General features: G+C 36.3%; 1 protein-coding gene across 2 annotated transcripts in view; it reads right to left on the reverse strand.

Annotated features, from left to right (window-relative positions):
• NAALADL2 (N-acetylated alpha-linked acidic dipeptidase like 2) overlaps nucleotides 1-27,188 on the reverse strand; it is a 1,658,881-nt gene that overhangs the window by 1,262,011 nt on the left and 369,682 nt on the right. The gene's annotated exons all lie outside the window — the stretch shown is intronic.

A 27,188-nucleotide genomic window follows, 5' to 3' on the forward strand; every position in this document is an offset into this window, starting at 1 on the left:
TTAAAGCTCAACATTCAGAAAACTAAGATCATGGCATCCGGTCCCATCACTTCATGGGAAATAGATGGATAAACAGTGGAAACAGTGTCAGACTTTATTTTTTTGAACTAAAAAATCACTGCAGATGGTGATCGCAGCCATGAAATTAAAAGACACTCCTTGGAAGGAAAGTTATGACCAACCTAGATAGTATATTCAAAAGCAGAGACATAACTTTGCCCTCTAAGGTCCGTCTAGTCAAGGCTAGGGTTTTTCCTGTGGTCATGTATGGATGTGAGAGTTGGACTGTGAAGAAGGCTGAGAGCCCAAGAATTGATGCTTTTGAACTGTGGTGTTGGAGAAGACTCTTGAGAGTCCCTTGGACTACAAGGAGATCCAACCCGTCCATCCTAAAGGAGATCAACCCTGGGATTTCTTTGGAAGGAATGATGCTAAAGCTGAAACTCCAGTACTTTGGCCACCTCATATGAAGAGTTGACTCATTGGAAAAGACTCTGATGCTGGGAGGGATTGGGGGCAGGAGGAGAAGGGGATGACCAAGGATGAGATGGCTGGATGGCATCACAGACTTGACAGACGTGAGTCTGAGTGAACTCTGGGAGATGGTGATAAACAGGGAGGCCTGGCGTGCTGCTAATTCATGGGGTTGCAAAGAGTCGGACACGACTGAGCGACTGAACTGAAGGAGGTAAACAGGAGGCAGACTTGACAATGGAAGTAAAGAACTCTGACAAAGTTTAGGGCCAAAATTCATTAAATCCATTAAAAATCCATTAAAAATTTCATGAATGCTTAGGTTCAATTTCAAAGTCCTCCAACAGCATAGAACAAAATAAATATGGCAGGAAAGCAACATGACTATAGCCTGTGTCTCATCCTCTCAGAGCCTACATCTTAACACCCACTCAATTGAAAGGTAGTATCTGAAGTGTCATACTCATCCTAAAGCACCAAAACTGTAGGACCACACCAACATCTGGCTAGATATAAAAATGTCAAAATTTAATGGCTTTGGCAAAAGTCATACTCAAAGGACAAAATAAACTGTAACATGTCAACAAAGGAAAAAAAATTAAAACAGGACTAAGAAAATGCTGAAGAAGCTCAAGTTGAATGGCTCTGTGAAGACCTACAAGACCTTCTAGAACTAAAACCAAAAAAAGATGTACTTTTCATTATAGGGGACTGGAATGCAAAAGTAGGAAGTCAAGAAACACCTGGAGTAATGGGCAAATTTGGTCTTGGAGTACAGAATGAGGCAGTGTAAAGGCTAACAGAATTTGCCAAGAGAACGGACTGGTCATAGCAAAAACCCTCTTCTGACAAGAGAAGACTCTATACATGGACATCACCAGATGGTCCATATTGAAATCAGATTGGTTATATTCTTTGCAGCCAAAGATGGAGAAGCTCTATACAGTCAGCAAAAACAAGACCAGGAATGACATGAAATCCTTATTGCCAAATTAAGACTTAAATTGAAGAAAGCATGCAAAATCACTAGACATTCAGGTATGTCCTAAATCAAGTCCCTTACGACTATACAGTGGAAATGACAAACATATTCAAGGGATTAGATCTGAAAGACAGAGTGCCTGAAAAACTATGAACCGTGGTTTGTGACACTGTAGAGGAGACAGGGAGCAAGACCATCTCCAAGAAAAAGAAATGAAACAAGGTAAAATGGTTTGTTTGAGGAGGTCTTACAAATAGCTGAGAAAGAGGAGAAGTGAAAGGCAAACAAAAAATGGAAAAATATACCCATTTGAATGCAGAGTTCCAAAGAATAGCAAGGAGAGATAAGAAAGCCTTCCTCAGTGGTCAGTGCAAAGAAATAGAGGAAAACAATAGAATGGGAAAGACTAGAGATCTCTTCAAGAAAATCAGAGATACCAAGGGAACATTTCATGCGAAGATGGGCTCAATAAAGGACAGAAACCATATGGACCTAACAGAAGCAGAAGATATTAAGAAGAGGCGGAAAGAATACATAGAAGAACTATACAAAAAAGATCTATACAAAAACTATACAAAAAAAGGTCTTCATGACCCAGATAACCACAATGGTGTGATCACTCACCTAGAGACAGACATCCTGGAATGCAAACCCAAGTGGGCCTTACGAACCATCACTAAGAACAAAGCTAGAGGAGATGATAGAATTCCAGTTGAGCTATTTCAAATTCTAAAAGATGATGCTATGAAAGCCTTGTACTCAATATGCCAGCAAATTTGGAAAACTCAGCAGTGGCCACAGGACTGGAAAAGGTCAGCTTTCATTCCGATCCCAAAGAAAGGCAATGCCAAAGAATGCAAACTACCACACAATGGCACTCATCTCACACGCTAGCAAAGTAATGCTTAAAATCCTCCAAGCCAGGCTTCAACAGAATGTGAACCATGAACTTCCAGATAATGAAGCTGGATTTAGAAAAGGCAGAGGAACCAGAGATCAAATTGCCAACATCTGCTGGATCATGGAAAAAGCAAGAGAGTTCCAAAAAAAAAACATCTACTTCGGCTTTATTTGGCTAATAAGCCAAAGCCTTTGACTGTGTGGATCACAAGAAACTGTGGAAAATTCTGAAAGAGATGGGAATACCAGACCACCTGACCTGCTTCTTGAGAAATCTCTATGCAGGTCAAGAAGCAATAGTTAGTAATGGACATGGAACAACAGACAGGTTTCAAATCAGGAAAGGAGTATGTCAAGGCTGTATATTGTCACTCTGCTTATTTAACTTATATGCAGAGTACACCATGAGAAATGCTGGACTGGATGAAGCACAAACTGGAATCAAGATTGCTGGGAGAAATATCAATAACCTCAGACATTCAGATGACACCACCCTTATGGCAGAAAGCAGAGAAGAACTGAAGAGCCTCTTCAGGAAAGTGAAAGAGGAGAGTTAAAATGTTGGCTTAAAACTCAACATTCAGAAAACTAAGATCATGGCATCTGATCCCATCACTTTTTGGCAAATAGATGAGGAAACAGTGACAGACTTTATTTTGGGGGGCTCCAAAATCACTGCAGATGGTGACTGCAGCTATGAAATTAAAATATGCTTGCTCCTTGGAAGAAAAGTTATGACCAACTTAGACAGCATATTAAAAAGCAGAGACTACTTTGCCAACAAAGGTCCATCTAGTCAAAACTATCGTTTTCCAGTAGTCATGTATGGATGCGGTAGTTGGACTATAAATGAAGCTGTGCACCAAAGAATTGATGCTTTTGAACTGTGGTGTTGGACAAGACTCTTGAGAGTTCCTTGGACTGCAAGGAGATCCAACCAGTCCATCCTAAGGGAAAATCAGTCCTGAATATTCATTGGAAGGACTGATGCTGAAGCCTAAACTCCAATATTTGGCTACCTGATGCAAAGAGGTGACTCATTTGAAATGACAGTGATGCTGGGAAAGATTGAAGGCAGGAGGAGAAGGGGACGACAGAGGATGAGATGGCTGGATGGCATTACCGACTCAATAGATATGAGTTTGAGTAAAGTCCGGGAGTTGGTGATGGACAGAGGCCTGGAGTGCTGCAGTCCATGGAGTCTCAAAAAGTCCAACATGACTGAGTGACTGACTTGAACTGAACTGAAGAGAGTGCTAATATTTTCCAGAATAAGATCACTTTTGAAAAGAAGAAATAATATGTTATACACTGACCAGTTACTTCCACTTTGTAAGAACAAAATGTCAAACTGTGTCTGCTCAAATATAGAAGAAGTGGAAAAATATTGGGATCTGGTATGTGGTTGAGAAGATCAAGTATTAAAAACAGCAATTTATATGAAATTTCAAGATAAATAAGTACATAACTCTAAACTGCAAACATACTTTGCCTCTTTACCTTTGAAATGCACTTTAAATAGCAAAGAAAATGTGTTTCTCCCTCATTCTGGCTGCTTTGTAAACATAATTAATTAATCTCAATAATACCCTTATGAGTATGAATAGGTATTTTCTCTCTGGGTTGTACATATGACAAAACTATAATACTAATTGTGTACATTTATAGAACTCTTTTTCCCTTAGGAGTTCAGGGCGCCTTATTATTTTGAAATGACTAAACAGACGTTAATTATCATAATACCTTTGTAAAGTATGTAAAACCTCAATTAAATGAGTATGATTGAAAGATTCAAAATAAAGAAGGAATTTTATTCAGCATTTGTTTCTTCTTAAAATCATCCCTATATAACAAGATGATTCAGGTTGGCTGACTATAACTATAGTAATGGTGAAATATTATTTTGGAAATATTAAAATGTTGTATATAGTTTTTTCTTTAACGATGCTAAAAAACTGACCTTAAATAAGTCTTAGAATTTTCCAATCAAAAGGAAAGGAAACAGACTAGATACAATAGGAAGGCAGGAAGTTAAGGAGAATGATAAATGATAAGATACTTATCACTTAACAAATATCAGCTCAGTTCTGATGATGAAGCTGCCATGATTCTAGGTCCATGGAATATAGAAATAAACCAAAGACTTCTCCTTGTGGCGCTTATACCCCAGAATGGGAGAATGGCAAAAACGAAATAAACAAATAATTTCAGTTCAAAAATAAATCTCTATGAAGCAAATATACCAGGGTAAAGAGGTAGAGTGAGGGCCTTAGTACATGAAGAGTTGAAGAGGGATATGACAGAAATCAAGGTTAAGAAACTGAGAAAAGAGAACAAAAAAATGTCCCAATAATATGAAAATGAATAGCATAACATACATGAGATGCTTCACATATACTAATCATTCAGCTCAGTTTTGTGGTTTTGTTTATTTATTTTGAGTTTGGTTTTTCCTTGAGAACTGGAGCAAAAGTCTAAGCTTTGAGTTGGTGCATACTGTTTAATTAATGGGAACTCTGCTTGGTGCTTCCCATTATTTCAGGGCCAGACAGATAATCCTGAAGTATCCTGAAGTATCCAACCAGGGGAGCTTAAGAAACAAACATGAGAACTTTAGCACTCACTAATGTATTACACTAAATATATGAAAACCCTGCGGAAGTGTAAAGAAAAAAAGATCTTAGGTTTAATTTGATCTAGAGATTGGCAGTCATCCAGGGCTAGAAAATGCACATTATCTGATTGTGACTAATGCAAAAAACTCTATCTAATCCCACAGATGAAGATCTACAAAGGGTCAAGATGGCCAGGGTTTAGTCATAATTCTTCACTGTGGAGTGCAATGGCCATCAACTTTGGGACACCATCCTTTAGGTTGTTCATGCAAAAAAGTAATCCTAATGGTCATCAGGAAAACATTCGAACCAGAGTTCAGGGAAGCCTGAATGGAACAAATCAAGAAAGGAAACAAAGACTATAGTCATTCCATAAACTCTAGTAAGTAATTCCATCCAGTTGAGACAAATAGCTACGAAAACAAGAGAAATGAAAGGCAAAGGAGAAAAGGAAAGATGTACCCATTTGAATGCAGAGTTCCAAAGAATAGCAAGGAGAGATAAGAAAGCCTTCCTCAGTGGTCAATGCAAAGAAATAGAGGAAAACAACAGAATGTGAAAGACTAGAGATCTCTTCAAGAAAATCAGAGATACCAAGGGAATATTTCTTGCAAAGATGAGCACAATAAAGGACAGAAATGGTATGGACCTAACAGAGGCAGGAGATATTAAGAAGAGGTGGAAAGAATACATAGAAGAACTATACAAAAAAGATCTTCATACCCCAGATAATCACAATGGTGTGATCACTTACCTAGAGACAGACATTCTGGAATGCGAACCCAAGTGGGCCTTAGGAACCATCACTAAGAACAAAGCTAGAGGAGATGATAGAATTCCAGTTGAGCTATTTCAAATTGTAAAAGATGATGCTATGAAAGTCTTGTACTCAATATGCCAGCAAATTTGGAAAACTCAGCAGTGGCCACAGGACTGGAAAAGGTCAGTTTTCATTCCAATCCCAAAGAAAGGCAATGCCAAAGAATGCTCAAACTATTGCACAGTGGCACTCATCTCACACGCTAGCAAAGTCATGCTTAAAATTCTCCAAGTCAGGCTTCAACAGAATATGAACCGTGAACTTCCAGATGTTCAAGCTGGATTTAGAAAAGGCAGAGGAACCAGAGATCAAATTGCCAACATCTGCTGTATCATAGAAAAAGCAAGAGTTTCAGAAAAACATTTACTTTTGCTTTATTGACTACGCCAAACCTTTGACTGTGTGGATCACAAGAAGCTGTGGAAAATTCTGTATGCAAGTCAAGAAGCAACAGTTAGAACTGGACATGGAACAACAGACAGGTTCCAAATCAGGAAAGGAGCACGTCAAGGCTGTATATTGTCACCTGGTTTATTTAACTTATATGCAGAGTACACCAAGAGAAATGCTGGGCTGGATGAAACACAAGCTGGAATCAAAATTATCAGGAGAAATATCAATAACCTCAGATACGCAGATGATACCACCCTTATGGCAGAAAGCAGAGAAGAACTAAAGAGTCCCTTGCTGAAAGTGAAAGAGGAGAGTGAAAAAGTTGGCTTAAAACTCAACATCCAGAAAACTTAAGATCATGGCATCTGGTCCCATTACTTCAAGGGAAATAGATGGGGAAACAGTGGAAACAGTGTCAGCCTTTATTTTGGGGGGCTCCAAAATCACTGCAGATGGTGATTGCAGCCATGAAATTAAAAGACACTTACTCCTTGGAAGAAAAGTTATGACCAACCTAGATAGCATATTGAAAAGCAGAGACATTACTTTGCCAACAATGGTCCATATAGTGAAAGCTATGGTTTTTCCAGTGGTCATGTACGGATGAGAGAGTTGGACTATAAAGAAAGCTGTGCACCAAATAATTGATGCTTTTGAACTGTGGTGTTGGAGAAGACTCTTGAGAGTTACTTGGACTGCAAGGAGATCCAACCAGTCCATCCTAATGGAAATCGGTCCTGAATATTCATTGGAAGGACTGATGCTGAAGCTGAAACTCCAATATTTGACTACCTGATGCGATGACAGAGGCTGAGATGGTTGGATGGCATCAGTGACTCATGGACATGAGTTTGAGTAAACTCCCAGAGTTGGTGATAGACATGGGGCCTGGCATGCTGCACTCTATGGGGTTGCAAAGTGTAGGACATGACTGAGGGGCTGAACTGAACTAAGACTTTCAAGTGAGAAGTCATAAAACTACATTTTCCATTTTATGCTTAAGCATGGCATTTTCCATAGGCGTAAATGTTTAAATAACGCAAAATTTTCAAATATATGCATGGAAAACAATGTTGACTCTATTAGATGGCATTATAAAAGTTTTTAGCCAACTCTATGCTCTGGTCGTCTTTACATGAAAACACAATATGGATGCAATTAAGAAATACAGAAAACCAGCCAAGAGATACCAAGCACCTTCATCTTAAATATTGTAAAATGCATTCATTTCATTGCCTAGTTTATGTTCATTTTTGCTCAACTGGGTGAGTAGTTCAAACAGATTACAACATATGTATTTAACACATCTATAAATACGTGTAAACACAAAGATTTCTGTAAAATGTTTCATCTTGTGTCATTTGTGTCAACGCAAATATTGGAATTATTTTTGCACATTGGACATGTTATAAAAGCCAATGTAATAGGAAAAGGACCACTGAAAATCAACAGAGCTAATCTATTAAACCCACATACACACAAATACGTACCACTTTTGCATTCATTCCCTCTCTATCTTCCAAGTATTTGAACTGTGTCTTATCAGAAGATCCTTGACTAAAGCGTAACCTTGTTTTCAATGAGGAGTAAAGTCATTCTCTGGATCATCTATTTGTTATTTAAGTTCTGTTTGTGATCTAGTACTTTAATATTATAGCTTGAATAGAGTGAATGGTTATCTCAGTAGTGAACCAACCAAAGCAGCTGAAAGTCAAAAAAACAAACAAAAAAAAGAATATCTATTCTCACACGTCCCTACAAGGAGAAAAGACTCAAGTATATGTAAAGTCTTAATGAAGTTAGGAAAAGAAAATACTGACCTTGACGTGCTCCTGGGGCACAAAATTTTGTATTAAGGAACAAATGCACATGCGGGGTATTCTTTTGTCCTTCTGTCCATAAAGGAGACCAGAATCATTCCCTCTCCATCATGCAAAGATCCTGCCTGTTTCTCTAGCTTAAGTCCCTGTTATTCCTCCACAAAAATTATGATTGTGGCCAGGATGTTTAGTACTATCTCTCCTAAGCACAACAGACACTTGTCTGTTCGACTCTTCACTCATTTTGTCCCCCCTTTCCTATACCCTATATTTCTTTTTACACTAAGTTTTACCCACCCTTGAAGGTTTCCTTCAAATCCCCCATTTTATCATTATACCACTTTCTTATATTATTTTATATTAAATTTTACTTTTTCTCTCCCCTAAATCCTATAGAATTTATTTTTATACCTCACTTATGGTCCTTACATATACTGTATTTCTTACTAGTATCTATATACTATGGGGTCACTGAAACTCAACTCTGTGAGAGACTACAGGAGACATTTGGTCCAATTGCCTAACCAATACAGGAATCCATTTTCTACACCACCAGCAAATGCATACATCGTTTTGCTTAACTCATCTTCTGCTTCCAAGAATGGGAAGGTTACATAGTCTTTAATAAATACACACACACACACATACACACACACACAGAACAGGACTTCAGATGGTCTCAGTCATTCAGTCATGTCTGATTCTTTGCAACCATAGGACCATCAGCTGCTCTGTCCATGCAATTTCCCAGGCAGGAACAGCAGAGTGGGTTGCCATTTCCTACTCTAGGGGATCTTCCTGACCCAGGTATCGAACATATGCCTTCTGCATCTCCTGTCTCTCCTCCACTGGCAGGCAGATTTTTTCCACTGAGCCACCTGGGAAGCCCAATATAGTGTGTGTGTGTGTGTGTGTGTGTGTGTGTGTGTGTGTGTGTATGCTAAGTCATGTCCAACTCTGTGCGACCCCATAGACAGCAGCCCACCAGGCTCCCCCATTCCTGGGATTCTCCAGGCAAGAACACTGGAGTGGATTGCCATTTCCTTCTCCAATGTATGAAAGTAAAAAGTGAAAGTGAAGTCGCTCAGTCGTGTCCGACTCTTTGCAACCCCATGGACTGCAGCCTACCAATCTCTTCCACCCAAGGGATTTTCCAGGCAAGAGTACTGGAGTGGGTTGCCATTGCATTTTCTTTATTAAATATATATACACACACACACAACAGGATGTAATGCAGAATAGCCCTAGTAAGTACATGTTGAATAAATAAAAACAGTTTATATTAAAGTAGAAACACTATAACTTTGAATTAGTTCTTCCTCATGCTTCGCTCAAATGTGGCTCTTTGTTATTATAACTCACAATACCTTCTCTATGGTTCTGTCTGATTCTATACAATAGAAGACTTGCCTCAAGACAGATTATATGCAGAGGAGTTTTATCTTGACCACACTGAATATCCCCTTTAATCATTTATGATAATTTCTAGACCCTCTCTTGGGAAATGTAACACTTAGACTATGGCATTGAGAACAGGGTTCAACATTCCTCTGAACAGAATGAGTACCGAATGTCTATTTGGGAATCAGTATTAATGACCAACACAGTGCCAATAGGCAGATAGTAAATATTCACTCAACATAGGCTGAACTGTTGTGCAACTGACATAACCCTGGAATGCCAGAGATGGTGGTTTATTCATTAAGTTGTGTTAGACTCTTGAGACCCCATGGACTGTAGCCTGCCATGCTCCCTGGTCAACAGGATTTTCCAGGCAAGAATACTGGAGTGGGTTGCCACTTCCTTCTCCATGGAATGCCAGTACCATACCATTTCTAGAAGATACATATATTCATTCCTAATATTACTGTAGTATATGTGCATTTTTTGAGATGATTTTCTGGCATTCAAAAGATAACTCTGATTTTCCTTGAAGTCCATCTGCCAGCTTTTCGCAAGAGAACTGAATGTAAAGGCTGTTGAAGCATGTAGGGAAGACAGAATAGTATGCATATCCAGGCCCATGTGGAAGCGAGGTGGGCAAACTGCAGAAACAGTGAATGGACCAAGCTCCACATTCAACAGAACAGGTTGAGAGCAAAGATATCCTTTGCTATATTTTTCATTCCTTTAACTTTCAGTCCTTCAGGAAATCAAAATTTCATCAACACAGAAAGAATACTGCAATGTAATGACTAAGTGATTTCTTCCTGACAGCAGACAGCTGTCTAGACAGCCTGACAGCCTAGTGTTCTTGGGCTTACACTGGATAGTATTAAGTGCATTTGACTCTCATTATCTTCAGAAAATGTACTGTTGGTTTTCTGGGTCTAACAGTTAACAATCTTTTAAGTGTAAATATATTTTTTCCCATATTTTCAAACTGTTTATTCAGTTGAGCGGCTGGAGTTTGTTTTATTTATTAATTTCCACCATGTCCTTTTGTTAGAACAAAAAAAGAACATTTTGGCAAAGGATTGTATCATAACTTTTTATATGTTAGTAAAATAAACTATGAGGGACTTCCCTAGTGGTCCAGAGGCTAAAACTTCACGCTCCTAACACTGGGGTCCCGCGTTTGAAACCCTGGCCAAAACTAGATTCCACATGTGACAGGTAAGAGTTCACATGCTACAACTCATGATCGCACAGGCTACAACTCATGATTGCACGTGCTACAACAATGATCAAAGATTCCGCGAGTTGCAACTAAGACCCAGTGCAAGTAAACAGATAATTTTTTAGAACTATGAAATACTTGTGCGTTTTAGTCAAAATATTCTGCTAATTTAATCTATATCTCATAGAGAGAGTCTTTACAGGTAGTATCTAAGCCCATGTATAAGTAATCAAGGAGAAGATTGCAGTATTCTGTCCCTTGGAAAAATTATAGTTGATAAATTTACAAAGTTACTTTACTTATTATTATCGTGATTGAAATTAAATTGTATGAAGCAATAAACTTCAGTTAATTCCTGATGACATATGGCTTCCCACTAATTTCCAAAGTTCTTTCTATTGTTTTTGCCCCAAAGGAATTTAAGTGAAAAATTTTAAAAAGCTTTTGTCTATGATCACATAGTGTGCTGTGTACTCTGAAATGAAATATGTTCTTAAATATGTATAGTATGTGCAAACGATGCAGGTTTATCATCCATGGTAAGCAATGAAGTCCTTCACAACTGAATCAATGAAATGTCTTAATTTTATCATGCTGCCACCATGATTCATAAGAAGTATATAAAGATCCATCATTGAAATGAGAGAAATCTCTTCCATCTTTAATAAGTAAAATCAAAAGCAATATGCGCCTAGAGATTAGATCATCTGTCAGTTACAAAGCATCATTGCAGATTCTCAAATTATGAATATGTAGCGTTTGGAGTGGCAAATTTCATGGCTGAGGGAGTACAGATTAGTTTGCCTGTTCACGATGAGGTACGTGGAATTGAGGAACATTTCTGGTGCCTGGGGACTGGATGGAGCGTATGGTTCAATGTCATTCATAAGATTTCAATAAGTAGGAGTTCTGGAGCTACGGAGCTGCAGTGGTAATGAAGGTGTGAGTTTTTTAAAGCTTGTTACCTAACCATGGCATTCACTGCCGATGAGGTCTGTCAGTGTGCTGGGAGCAGTAAACGTGGCATAGAATCATGGTTTCTATTTCTGGTATCATTAATCTAGTTGCACACCCTTTAGGAAGCCACTCAAGAGCCTCAGGCCAATTTTCACATGTACTTTGTAAACCTGTAGAACGCCTTGGTGCTGAACTATACGTATTATGGGGCTCTTTTATTCTGTGCCAAAAAAGAAGATTTTAAGTCCAAGTAAGAAATATTTGTTTTGCTTGTCTAGTTCTGTCAATCAACGGCATTTATTGAGCTCCCACTGTGTGTAAAGATTCTTACTTGAAGCAAATTGACTCAAAAAGGAATAGGGTGATGGAAGGGAAGGAAGAATCAACTAGGAGCTTGGAATTAATATGCATACACTACTATGTATAAAACAGGTAAACAACAAGGACCTAATTGTAGCACAGGAAACTATACTCAGTATCTTGTAATAACCTACAATGGGAAAGAATCTGAAAAGAATATATATATATATATATATATATATATATATATATATATAATACACATACACACACATACACACACTGAGTCAATTTACACTGACAATTTCCTCAGTCAAGTACGCTTGAAACTAACACAACACTGTAAATTATTCTTTGTTGTTGTTGTTTTTTACAATATTATATTGGTTTTGCCATACATCAACATGAATCCACCATGGTCATTTGATGAAAAATAAAAGTAAGGTAATAGCCTCTGCTTTCTAACTGCTGAGGTAGAAAAGACAACGAATGAATATGCAGGGCTTATTTTTATTCCAGCATTCTCAGAGAGTACTTTCAAATGACTGAGGCTCTTTTTTTTTAATGGATGCATATTTTAGCCACTTTAGTTAGAAAGTTGTGATACTAGATTGATCTTTAATAAAGGACTTGCTGCCAATGGGCAAGGAGTGTGGTTGTCTCAGCTTACAGATTATTCTCAGGACAGCCCCTGGCCAATCACCAAGCAAAGCAGTGGTACCAGAGCCTAGCATTTCCTCCCAGTGAAAGACTCCACTGGGTGATATTTGCTCTGCGAGACCCGTGTGGGAGAAGTGCAGTGTGGTTAGAGGGCTTCTCTATACAATCCTGCTTCTGCTCTTTTCCTTTCACAGATGTTACTCACCAATAAATCTTTTGCATGCCTAATTCCATCTCTAAACTTCTTTATGGGAAACCCAACTTGCAACAGAGTCTTTACAATGTATTTATAATTTCTTTTTCAGTAATAAAAAATGAATGAGTTATTGCTATGAGTTACAAGCTACAACATGCATGAACCTTGAAAATAATATGCTAAGGGAAACAAACCCATCACAAAAGACTCTACATTGGATGATTGTATTTTTATGAAATGTCCAGAACAGACAAATCTAAAAAGGCAGAAAATAGATTAGTGGTTACCAGAGCCTGGGAAGATGAGGAAATAGAAAGTGATTGCTACTGGGCATGGGATTAATTTGGGGAAAGGTGAGAAAAGTATTCTAAAATTGATTGTGGTAAAGGTCACACACTCTGAATATAATAAAAGCTGCTGAACTATACACTGTAAATAGGTAAATTGGAATACATGAATTATCTTAATAAAACCATTAAGAGTTATCTTACAGACTTTCCCATTTTCTGAAACACACTATACTCATAACAGCGACACTAGGAGACGGTAGGAAAACATGTGCCCATTAAACATGCACCCATTTCTTTTGACAGCTGCCATTTCTCAATGTATGAGCGTAGAGCAGTCTAGCTCTTCCATTTAGGAAATCTGAAATGAAAAACAAAACAACCAAATTTTTAAAAATAATTAAACCAACTTTGTATATAATTCTAAGGTTTGAATCTTCCACTTCGGGCAAAATGAAAGCCATGGCTCTCTGAAAAAGTGTTCTTTTATTATTTAGAATCTTACTTTTCTATTACTTCTCTGATTGGGATAATTAAAAGTGTCCAGAGTTCATTTTGTGTGTAGGTATGTATATAAGGATATACCTGCAACAAGATGTTTTGTGAGACTTTTTCCTTCTGATGCAGAATTATCAAAGGTGATAAGTATTTCACATTTAAAAGAGAATGATCTGTGAGTCACCTACAGCAGGGATGAGACATGCGTTTACTAAAAGGAGGCAACCACTAGCCACCACTTCCTCTTCTCTGTAGAATTTGTAAAGGGACAGGGTTGTCATTAAATACTTTCCCTTGTGAGGAATCAATGTTCATAATGGGAGGCTGTTATCTCTCCTTAAAGCCAAGAGTAGGACGTAAAGATATCACTGAGAATTATATGAAATTATATGATGGGCCTTTAAGAATGGGATTCAGGCATTTCATTTCCTGGCTAGATGTCTGTTTTGGCAGCAGATCTGTTTCAGAGCCTAAGCAGCAGCAAAAGAGAATTGGAGACAGATAGCACAGATAAGACAGGACATACCAGTGGGTCAGGCTATGTTTCCACCATTTGGTATGGGCAAGAAGGTATGAGTTTCTGGTAGACCATACAGATGCCACAGAAGGTAGCCTCAGCTCAGTTCAGTTCAGTTCAATTGCTTAGTCATGTCTGACTCTTTGAGACCCCATGCACGCCAGGCCTCCCTGTCCATCACCAACTCCCGGAGTTCACTCAAACTCATGTCCATTGAGTCAGTAATGCCATCCAACCAGCTCATCCTCTGTCGTCCCCTTCTCCTCCTGCCCTCAATCTTTCCCAGCATCAGGGTCTTTTCAAATGAGTCAGATCTTCTCATCAGGTGGCCAAAGTTGGAGTTTCAGCTTCAACATCAGTCCTTCCAATGAACACCCAGGACTGATCTCCTTCAAGATGGACTGGTTGGATCTTCTCGCAGTCCAAGGGACTATCAAGAGTCTTCTCCAACTCCACAGTTCAAAAGCATCAATTCTTCAGTGCTTAGCTTTCTTTATAGTCCAACTCTCACATCCACACATGACCACTGGAAAAACCATAGCCTTGACTAGACGGACCTTTGCTGATAAAGTGATGTCTCTGCTTTTGAATATGCTGTCTAGGTTGGTCAGAACTTTCCTTTCAAGGAGTAAGCATCTTTTAATTTCATGGCTGCAATCACCACCTGCAGTGATTTTGGAGCCCCCCAAAATAAAGTCAGCCACTGTTTCCACTGTTTTCCCATCTATTTGCCACGAAGTGATGGGATCAGATGCCATGATCTTAGTCTACAGTTGTACCTATTTGTGGCATCCCATATAAGAGAGCTGCTACTTGCAAGGCAGAGGGATTGTAATGGTAAGAAACTGTGGGTTAGATGAATTGCATTGGGAGCAGGGGAGGTAGGGTGATGAAAAGGGTGTGGTGGGCAGATGATGGAGGAGCAGAATTCGGTTCACATCATTTAATGAGTTAATTTTTATAAAAATACACCCAGATTTAGGTCAGAGCTTTCATGTATTAAGTATTGTAATTATTACCACCATTTAATTCTGGTTTCCTAGAATGAAACCTGCAGTTAAACAATCAAAACTGCTTATTTTACTCAATAAATAGTTTATACTACTTGGATCAGTGCGATTTAACAACACTACACTTTTCAAATCACATTTCCTTAAATTCATTCTTTAAGGAAAACACCAATTAGTTTCCTATTATAGACAATTAAAAAATCTGCATGCTAATTAACATCCTCTCTACTCAATTCCAATCTACAAATATTCAAAAGCAACTGCAATAAAAATCTGGGGGGTAATACATTTCTATTTCTCTCTAATGCAATAATAAATTATTCTTGAAAAGTCCTGCACAGGTATTTTCATAGTCTAAGTCATTTAGGAAGAAAAAGAGAGTAGTATACCAGCCCAGTGACATCAAAATATTGAAGATTAAAGATGTCAAGAGAGCAATCATATTTGACCAACTGATTAATTTCTACATTTTATCAGAGTTGAGTCTTAGGCTATCTATCAAGAACATTCATTAATTAACATTATGATCATCAGAACTAAAATCTCACTGGAAGAAACACCAGGCAATGAGTTTTACAAGGGCAAAAAAATGTGTCCTCTGTCTCAGTGTCCCTTCACCTAAACTAACTTCTATCTATGTGGGTTTAACAAGAGTATAGATAAGTTATGTAAATGCATGGGCTAAGACATCTTTTCCTATTTCTCCACCACTTTCTAAACCTCGTCAGTCATGTAATAAATGTTGTCAGTTTTTCTCTAGAAATGTCTCTGGAATTTTCTACTTTTCTTAAAACTTGCTCCAAAATTCTACTAGAGCTTTGTTCTCTCTTATGCTGTTACAACAACCTCTCCAGCAGTGTCTTCTCTTGTAACATTATTGCAGGTACCTTTATAAATGTGTGGGTCAGAGATATTGCTCTCCTATTGGCAAATTTCTACTGGTTCTCATTTGTGAGTAGGATACAATCTAACCATCTTAGGGGAAAAAATACAAAACTCTAAGAATCAGGCTCCAAGCTACTTGATGTTCATTACTGGCCATTCCCTCAACAGATCTCATGCACCTATGTATTAGCAACACCCAGTTACTTGCTGCATCCTCAGCAAGCCATGTTCTCATATGCTTCTGTATGTCAGCATATTACCCTCCCCATTCTTTCCTCATTTAGTAACAACCATGTTCCTAGTACTACACTGGGTCCTGGATAGAACTTTACATTGCACTCAATAAAAAATTTTTATTTGGTAATAGTACAATTTGCCTCTGTCTGAAAGCCTTATCCAGCTTCCTCAGACAGATGTAGAGGTATTCTAATTATGATTTGGTTTTACTCTAATATTTGTGTCTTTCAAGTATTTTTATGTTTGTATCTTTCCACCAGACATCAGGGATTCTGCCTCTTACTGATATCCCTGACACACAACAAAGTGCTGGGTTTCCAAAATAACTTTAATTTTAAAAGCATAATGAATAAATGAATGAACAAAATGATAGAAATAAACACTCAAATATTTGAACAACAAAAGAAATTCAATAATTTAGACTAAGTTCTGAACTAATGATGGTTCAGAAAAGGCCCAGATAGAAATTTATGAAGCTTATCATCTTTTAATGAAAGAATTTGATTATAACATGTACCTTAGGAAAAGGTGGAAAAAAGAATATCAAAAGTACTTCAGTTAACAATTTTTAAGTATGTAAAAAGATTAAAATAAAAATATTTGTTTCCTAATATCACTTATGCATTCCTTAATATAAATAACCTATTAAATTATTAACTAGTATTTTGAATTGCTTTTTCACTGATACATGAGATCCACTAATCTGTAATAATTCTAATCCTACTATTTATAGATGAGAAGTAACAGAATCACCCAAGTTACCATAGAATTTGATTCCAGGCCTCAGACCTCTAATGCAGTGCTGTGTCACTCCTCCAATTTACCATCTTAATATTTGTTGATCCTGATCAAACAGTGATTATACATCACTCTTTCGTCACATAGTAGATACTATTTAAAATTGGAAGGCACTGTGAATATTGGTAAAGTCTAATATCACCTTTTATTTCCTTTGTTTGAACTCACAGTGATAGCATTCCTCAGAGGCAAACTTGTACATTATTTGCACAGGTCACTTCATACACATACATGTATATGTATGTACATGTTTTTACATATAAACTGAGCTCTGCTTAAGAATGTCCAGACAGATATGACAGAACAGATTATTTCCTGTTCTAAATATGAGCTCATAAAAAACATTATCATTGACATACAGTTTATAAAAATGGAGATCTAATATCTTTTATTGTAAAATTTATAGAAAAGTATAGATAATTTCTGTCTTATGGAAAAATGTGGAGGCCTCTATATCTTTAATTTTGGTTACTTGAAAAGCAGATTTTTTATTTCAGTAGAAAGGACAATTGACAATAAGATTTAGATGCAGGATAAAGAATGTTAGCTATTTTAAATAATTTTTAAAAGAGAGAAATTTAAAAATATTAAAAAGCAGAGCAAATTTATACTTGTTTTCAAAAGGGTGAATGATAGTTCTTATAGCAGGAAAAAATATGTTTCTAGAGAAAACTGACAATATAGGAATGTCAAATTTCATTTTCTGTGCTTTAATTTTCATGACCTAGTATGAATCATATTGTAAAATATAAAACAAAAGGTGTAACAACATGAAAAACAATTTGGAATATTCTAATATGTCACCTTTGATCCCACCTTAAATATTTGGAATATGGAAGAAAATAGATTAATAGATATACCAGTACTATATCTAAGAACATAGTTTGTTAGTATGTACATATACATATATGCATATAAGTAAATGCATATGTGATTGGACTTATAGTCTGTGATATTTAATTTTATGTGCCAACATGCCTGGGATAAGGAATGCACAGATAGCTGGAAAACATTATTTCTGGGTGTGTCTATGAAACTGGTTCTAAAAGAGATTAACAATTTAATTGTAGACTGAGTAAAGATTCTACTCATCAAGGTGGTGAGCATCATCCAAACTGTTGAAAATCCAAATAGAACAAAAACATGAAGTAAAGATGAATTCACTCTCTGCTTAAGCTAGAACACTGAACTTCTGACCTTGCTCATCAATGTTCCTGGTTTACTGGTCCTTGGACTTGAGCCAAGACTTAGACCATCGGCCCCATCATTTTAGGGCCCTCAAACCCAGACTAAGACTTACCTCATTGGCTTACCTCAACTTAAGAGGTAAGTTGAGGACTGGAACCACATCACCCACTTTTCTGGGCCTCCAGCTCACAGATGTCAGACTGTGGGACTTCTCGGTCTTCATAACTGTATGATCTAATTCCTCATAATAATATCTTCCTATACATTCTATTGGTTCTGTTTCTCGGGAGAACCCTAATACATAACTTCATTTAAACAACGGACAGAGGAAATTCTTCCACCAATATGTTAAAACACTTCTAAGATTTAGCCTTTATTACACCAAGTAGATGAAAAAATATCTGAACAATGTTATGGCTACATTTTCTGGAAGCAGTATAATTCAACTACAGTTAAACAATACATTTAAATAAATATCAATGACAATAACAATAATTTCAAAAAACAAACAAATAAAATCCAATAAGAAAATAATATAAAATATTTAGAAAAAAATGAATATTAAAACACTATTTTAAAATAACTTCTTTAAGGAGCCAAATAGTGGTTAGATTTTTATCTTATGCTTTTGGTTGCTTTTATCTAAAAATAAACATAAAAATAAACCTATTTTAATCATTTAACCCCAAATTTTAAAAAAATCCATTGGGAGAGATTAATAAAATTAAGGTACACTATATTAATTTATTAAAATATGGTAGCATTAAATTGCAAATATACAAGATTATTGCAAAAACATATCACCAAAATTAAAAATGAGGATGTAAAAACTAAAGAATTTTTTAAGTGTAATTATAATTTAAAAGTGTAATAAGAAAGCTGAAAACTTCAATCAAATGAATGATTTTTGACATAGCCATAAATATAATAACTGATGGAACTATTAAACGACTTTTTCCACCAAAAAAAGAAATAAAGACAAGACTTTACAGATCAATCAACAAATTTTTTAATCTTTTAACCATATTCTATAATCTGTCATGTTATAGACAAAAAAGCACTAATTCGCCTAATTGTTTCTATGAGAAAAATAGGATTTTTTATTTTGAAACCTACTAAATATTAAACAATTAAAAATGGTAATATCAACAATTGATTAAGCACTCCATTTTGAGTCAAGTAATGGAGAATGCACCATACATTATCTGACTTATTCTAACAACATCTCTTCAGTTCAGTTCAGTCACTCAGCTGTGTCTGATTCTCTGTGACCCCATGGATTGCAGCACGTCAGGCCTCCCTGTCCATCCCCAACTCCTACAGTTCACTCAAACTCACAATGTCTCTATGTTAGGTGAAATAATCTATGTTAGGTAAAATAATTATGCATGAGTTAAATGTATGAGTTAAATGCTCAGAGTTAATATTACATGTCCAAGGTCATCAGCAGTAACTATCAGAACTAAAATATAAACATAGTTCTGTCTCACTCAAAAGTTTACTTTCTTAACCACTGTCATAGTACCTCCCAGTTAACGTCATTATTATATACCTATTATATTATCTAAGTATGCTTACTTAAAGCGGAATTCATGTTTTCCTCACTAAATGCGCTGCCAGAAAAAACACTGCCTCTCCAAACCAATTTATCATCCTCTGACTCAAAGAAAGCAAAATGAAATTGCTAAAACTAAAGTAAAGAAATAGGAAATTGCCAGGAAAGTTTTCTGTGTTCTCTGGAACTTTTCTTCACTTCCACCAACTTTGTTGAGGTCACTTGCTTCTCCCAAAACTGTTACATAATCTGCATTAAAATATCCCAGGCTGAAATTAAAATGATTGTTTCTAACTGCTCCCTTTACATCTCTACTCTTCTACTGGCAGATACTTTATTTTCTGGCCCAGATAGCAACCACAAACTTTTCAGTTTGATCAGAGCCAAAACCTTTGCACTTCCCTGCCAGAGCATTCCTTGTTCATTCACTCAGCTCTATGTCAGGGACTTCATAGGAAAACAAAAATATAAAAGAAAATAAGGAATTATTCCAACTGAGCTTAACTATTCCAAATAATCTATTTTTGGAGGATTGTGAAAATAAAAAAGGTGCAAAGAGAAAGTCAACCACTGGACAGTGATGTAACCATGTTGAAATGTTAGGAACTATCACTTGGCAGGGTAATACCTGGCCAAGGCAGCCAGGCTCAGTCATTCTGGCATGGCCCCCACTAAGTGTTATAATAGCAGTGGAGAGTAACTGAGCAGGAGCCCACCATAAAACTTTGGGGCAAGGTAGTGTGATGGTGCTTGATGGGCAATGAGAAAGCCTGCTCCAGACTTGAGTGTTAGATCTTGGTGAAGTGGCCTGCAATGGGCAGTATGTGTAATTTAAGGTAATTATGCTGAAGTTTCAAGAGATATGTTTGGTGGAGAAAGGAGATGATGATGGTAACTAAAAAGATCTCACACTAGACAAAAAAATTAGCCTGACAACAACTTGATCATGTATCTCACCAGGGAGAAAATCTGACATCATCTGATATCATTTGCTATTAAATCACTTCTTTCTGTTGAATTGTAGTGAATTCTAACTTCTGTAAGTTGTAACCACTGAGATGTTCATTTTTCACCAAGCTGCAAAACCCACCAAGCAGGAAAAAAATTTTTTTTAATTTTTAATATTTAAAAATTAATGGAAATTTAAAAATAAGAAAAAAAATTCATAGCTTTGCTTCTTGACATATAATGTGCACACCAGACATGGTCACACACCTTCACCATTATTTCATTTCTAACTCTCATCTCAAAAGAGCCTACGAGATAAACTGAAGAAAGCAATGGCCTTCAAGAATCTCAATGAGAGATTATGTGAAGATCAACAATACCAGGGACTCTGAGAACACATTAAAATGATGGCTTTAAAATGCCCACCTCCAAATTCCCAGCCTCATGGGCCAAAATCCATACCTAAGGAATAACTAGAGACCAACTTCTAGAAAGAAAAATTGACCCAAGAAGGTAATATGACATCAAACCTGAACACAAACTTTGCAATAATGACAGCCAACTAAGACAAGAAAGAAGAGGGTGTAGAAAGAGGCATTCCCAAAGCAAAGCAGATGTCTTCTGCCTTTCAAGCTGCCTCTGAAATAACATTGATAGTATAATAATTTGTGGACAAAATGCCCAAGCCTTTTAAACTGTGGAGGGGTATTTATCTCGAATGATACTGCAACAGACCAAAAAGGGGAAATGAGATTGCTTCCTCCAAGGGTCTCAGGTATGAGTATCATTCAAACTGTCAACTATAATTGACTCATGGAATTTGGTGCACAGCAGCATAGGAGGCTCTCTTTCTCCTATGATTACTTCTTTCACTGACACACTGCTAGGTGAGGTTATCGTATTCATTTTGGCAGGCAGGTATAGTATGGTGTGAAAACTCAAGTGATAGAAAACAACATGAGCAATTTCGCATGCTATCATTTGGGCCAACAAATGGCATTTTACTAAATTATATTAAAAGTTATGTCATCTGGAAAGCTGCCCTAAATCCTGCATTCAGAAATAAATAAGGATTCACGCTTAAAAATCTTAACAAATCCTTGTCAATTAACCTAAAAAAGGCACAAACATTCCTGGCATTCACTTCTATCTCCAACCCTCTCATCTCCTACAGTAAAAATGACAATTTTCTGAAAACTTCAAAGGTGCAGGCTGCCCACATTTTAACTTAAGGCAAAGTGCAGGGAAGTGAGAGCAGTTGGGGAGGAGGAGTGTAATAGGAAGAAAAATTCTCTGCCTTCCTCTCTCTCTCTTTATTTCCTCAAAAGATAAACCTCAACATTTTCTCTCCATGCTGGTAATGAAACTTGTTCTTTAGATGACAAGTTCAAATATTTCACAAAAATTCCAACACTAATTTGTCCACAGCGAAGCTGTGAGTGTGTGTCTTTGTGTATGTGTGTGTGTGTGTGTGTGTATTATTCAGTTGCAATTCAGTCACTTGGTTGGCTTTAATTTTTTTGGCCACTTAATACGTCTTTGTATTATTTTCACGCTGTAACAGAAACAGAAAAGAAATAAAGACAAGTAGGAAGCAATCTGTATATATATAATTTTCAAGTCCTCTGTAACAAGTTTTGGCCCTATTTGCTTCAGATCATCTTTCAAAATAGAAAGCTGTGGTACATATACACAATGGAGTATTACTCAGCTGTTAAAAAGAATTCATTTGAATCAGTTCTGATGAGATGGATGAATCTGGAGCCGATTATACAGAGTGAAGTAAGCCAGAAAGAAAAACACCAATACAGTATACTAACACATATATATGGAATTTAGGAAGATGGCAATGACGACCCTGTATGCAAGACAGGGAAAGAGACACAGATGTGTATAACGGACTTTTGGACTCAGAGGGAGAGGGAAAGGGTGGGATGATTTGGGAGAATGACATTCTAACATGTATACTATCATGTGAATTGAATCGCCAGTCTATGTCTGACGCAGGATGCAGCATGCTTGGGGCTGGTGCATGGGGATGACCCAGAAAGATGTTATGGGGAGGGAGGTGGGAGGGGGTTCATGTTTGGGAATGCATGTAAGAATTAAAGATTTTAAAATTTAAAAAATAAAAACTAAAAATTAAAAAAAAAAAAAGACTCACACCACAAGAAGACTACCACTTCTACTTCTATCGGTTTAATCATTCATCTTATTTCTCCCCTCCTCTCCACTCTCACTCCCACTCTTGCCAGAGTACATATCCTTATTCTCATCTAATCCCAAGTTACTGGTCACTATTTTTATTAATGATCAAAATTTCTACAAATTAATTCTTAAGAACTGTCAACCTTGACATTCTAATGGCAGTGAGATATGTGTTTTGTTTGTTTTCCATTTCTAAGTCTCAGGAAAGGAAGTTGCATATATGGTACACAAGGTTTGCCTAGATTAAAACTGCATTGAAGCAAAAATCATGAACTATGGCATATATGACCACAAAAATCACCATTTGCAATTCTACTTAGGGTCCAGAGGGTGAGTGAATAATGATGTGTAACCTTAATTTAATGAAAACAGTAGACAGTGGAAAAAAGGTGGCCAGCAGACAGAACAGGTTCCAGTAGTAATTAAATCTTGGCACCCGGGAAAAGTTTCAGCCTCTTTGAATCACAAAAAACAAGTTGGATTAGATACTTCCAGGTCTCTTCTAACACTCTATTATTTCACTTTCTGTTTCTATGCTTCAGTTTCCTAACTTAAATCAGAGGGGGATATTGATCAGTTAATTTTATTTCCAGCCTTCTCTAAAATGTTATGGATTTAAAATGGCTTTGGGTTTTAATTTTTGAGTTTCCAGCCAGCAGGGGAAAAAACACACAACAGATATAAAGACCTTAAAAGATCCAATTTCAAATTATTTTCACCTTATAATTTTCAACAACTTGACTATTTTCATAGATATTCTTTATTTTCTACCCCATTAACAATAGATATATTGTAAACTCACTAAACTTTCTCTGTTACAGTCAAAGAATGAGTTTGTGATGAATGCAACTTCAATATCTTTCTCTTTTAATCATCTGCTCCAGTGCATAAAAACTAATATTTCTTTATATTAATTATTATATTCATATATTCCTCTGAATAAAATTGTAAACTTAAATTCATAGAATGTTTTCATGATACAGTCAAATCAATGTAGAATATATAATATTTACATATATATTTATATAATATTATATTAATATATAATATAATAAAATGAGGTCATCCCAATGTTTTAATCCTTATGCACTGTTGACAGGCATGTAAATTGGTACAGTCATTATGGAAAACAGTATGGAAGTTCTTCAAAAAATTAAAAATAGAACTAATGTTTGATCCAACAATACCATTTCTGGGTATATATCTGATGGAAATGAAAAGAGGACATGGAAGAGTTGTCTGCATTCCTATATTTATTCAAACATTGTTTACAACAGCCAAGGTATGGGCACAACCTGAGTGTCCTTGTATAAGCGAATGGATAAAGAATATGTGGTATACACACAATGGAGCACTGCTCTGCCCCTGGAAAACAAAGGAGAATCCTGCCATTTGTGACAACATGCATGGACTTTGAGGCTGTTATGCTAAGCGAAAAATGAGTCAGACAGAGAAAGATAAACACTTCATGGTATCACTTATATATGGAATCTAAAACAAAACAAAATAATCATAGAAACGGAGTATAAAAATGGTTTCCACGAGCAGAGAGGTAGGAAAAACAAGGTAAGTTTGGTACCAAGGCACAAATTTTCACCTATAATGTAAAAAAGTTCTGAAAATCTGATGTAAAACATGGTGACTATAATTAGTAACTCTGTTTCATATAACTGAAATTTGGTCACAAGGTAGACCAAATGTTGTCATACATACACACAAAGAATTTATCTAATGATAGATGTATTTATTAACTGGAGAAAGGGAGGGAGAATCCTTTCACAATATACATCAAATCATCTTAAAGTACAATTTAAATATATAACAATTTTATAGGTAATTATACCTCAAGATACCTGAAAGAATAAACAAACATATACAAAATAAAATGGGAAAAAAATGAGTCAGCATAAAAATGACCCACATTTCTCCAAAGCATTAATAATTCCTTCTAAGATCTGAACTAGAGATGCCACCTGTGTGAAACCAGAAAAAGTTATCATATTTTAATATAGTACTCACACACTTATATTTGCCTAAAGAACAAGGATTCTTTATCATAAGTGAAACTAACCATTAAGCTAGATTTTAGGCTGTCTTGTTTTTGAACTGACATATATTTTCTTTACCCATAATTAGCTGTACATCGAGCTAATTGCATCAATAAGTGACTAATTGGTAGGTAGCTCTGTAAGTAATTACCTGATTTGCACATGTAAGTCATGTTTATTTCAAATGTACTTTTACTGCTAAGCTTTAGAAGTTTGGCTCAACAGTTCAGGATGATCTTCCCTGGTGGCTCAGTGGTAAAGAATCTGCCTACCAATGCAGGAGACACTGATTTGATCCCTGATCCAGGAAGATTCCACATGCTGGGGAGCAACTAAGCTCGTGAGCCACAACTACTGAGCCCACACACTTGTAGAGCTCATGCTCTGCAGCAAGATAAGCCACTGCAATGAGAAACCCATTTCCACAACTACAGAGTAGCCTCCACTCGTCACAACTAGAAAAGTCAGTGAAGCAGTGTAGACCCAGCACAGCCAAAATAAATAAATAAATACAATTATTTTTTTAAAAGTTTAGGAAGACAAACTGAATCAAAGCCATATCATGTCTTATAACCACAAATAATGGAGCATAAATAAATTATTGATTGTGATATGCTATCTGAAGTAATATAAAGATCTCAAAATATCTTCAGATTGTGCTTTCCAGGTGTTGAAACAAGAGTAAAATATTTTTCTAAATACCAAAAGCTCAAGGTGTACTTTGTCAGATCAGTGGCAATCATCTATCCATGTAATTACAGAAACCTGAATAATCATTGCAAGATTTGAATGAAAGAAAAATAACCCTCTCCTGGCAATATTACTACAATGACACAACAGTCATCTCCCTCAGCATTTAAATACTGGGAAAATAATAAAAAATAAAAAGGGGGATAATTGATTTAACTCCTAATCTTTTTTTAACAGGGCATTAAATTTCAAATGACTGTAACGGTGAATTTCAGAACTGTTTCAACTATGTAACGCTTATCCTCTCTCTTCCCAATATACCAACGTCTCCTACATTTATTATTTCTGACAAAAAAAAAGAGCATAAGGATGTGTTTTCAAAATATACTGAATTAAAAACTATTTTCTTTCAAAAACATATCCCAGTAGTTTCTTTTTCTCAGTACCGTTACCAAAGATTTATTTACAAATTACTCCATGTTAAATGTCAGATTTTTAAATGAAAAACGCTTTTCATGTAGTAAGTGACTTTGAAGTCATTTTAAACTTTTCAATATGTATATAGGAGGAGATCTCAAATAAATTAGAAGATATGTATTTAGAAAGATTATTTCCTATAGATGCATCATTTTCTTTCATGAAAAAACTGGATACATTCAATAGGGCTTACAAATATATATTAATGATTACAGATTTGAAGGGTTAGCATTGAACATACAGCCATAGAGATGTAAAAGTTTTAAAAATATGAAACATAATAGTTACCTGCAAAGAGAATCTAATTATAGCAGCATCCTTTATATTCTGTTAGATAAATGATAACACATATGAGCATTTACACATAATTCAGGGGCTTCCTAAGTGGTATAGTGGTAAGGAATCTGCTTGGCCATTCAGGAGATGCAAGAGACATGCTTTCAATTCCTGGGTTGAAAAGAACCTCAGGAATAGGAAACAGTAACCCATTCCAGTATTCTTGCCTGGAAAATTCCATGGCAGCAGAGCCTGATGGGCTACAGCCCATGGGATCGCAGAGTCGGACTCTACTGAGCAGCTGAGCACAGCAGCAGCACACATGATTCAAAGTATTTGCTTATAAAATTTGCTTCTAAAATATTGTTAAAAATGCATTTTACATGTCATATAGTGAGTTTTTTAATTTTTCTACTACGAGATATTAAAAATATCTTTTATTCCATCTCTAGCTCTTTCTTAAAATAGGAACTTGGCAGCTTCTAGTTACTCTTACAATTTGCAGGCATGGTAGTTTTTTCAACTCTTATCAATGTAAAAAATATCAAATGGCTTTAATAAAATAATTAATAACAGGGGCTTCATGAAAATTTTCAAATCAGAATAATCAAATTCAATTATCATTATAAGGTAGATACTGCTAACCACTTGTAAATGGATTCTGGTACAGCAGGATTCACTTGAACAATTATTTTCTTTAGAAGTAGAAGAGATTTAAGACAACATGAAATACGACACTAGGTGACAGCCTGCAGTGTGCAGTGCTGTGGGAAGGCTTTAGGATCAGAGATTAGAAAGGGACAGTTATATTTAAAAGGCTGATGAAGAA

The sequence above is a fragment of the Ovis aries genome, chromosome 1 (assembly GCF_016772045.2).
Source record: "Ovis aries strain OAR_USU_Benz2616 breed Rambouillet chromosome 1, ARS-UI_Ramb_v3.0, whole genome shotgun sequence".
NCBI classification, from domain to species: Eukaryota; Metazoa; Chordata; class Mammalia; order Artiodactyla; family Bovidae; genus Ovis; species Ovis aries.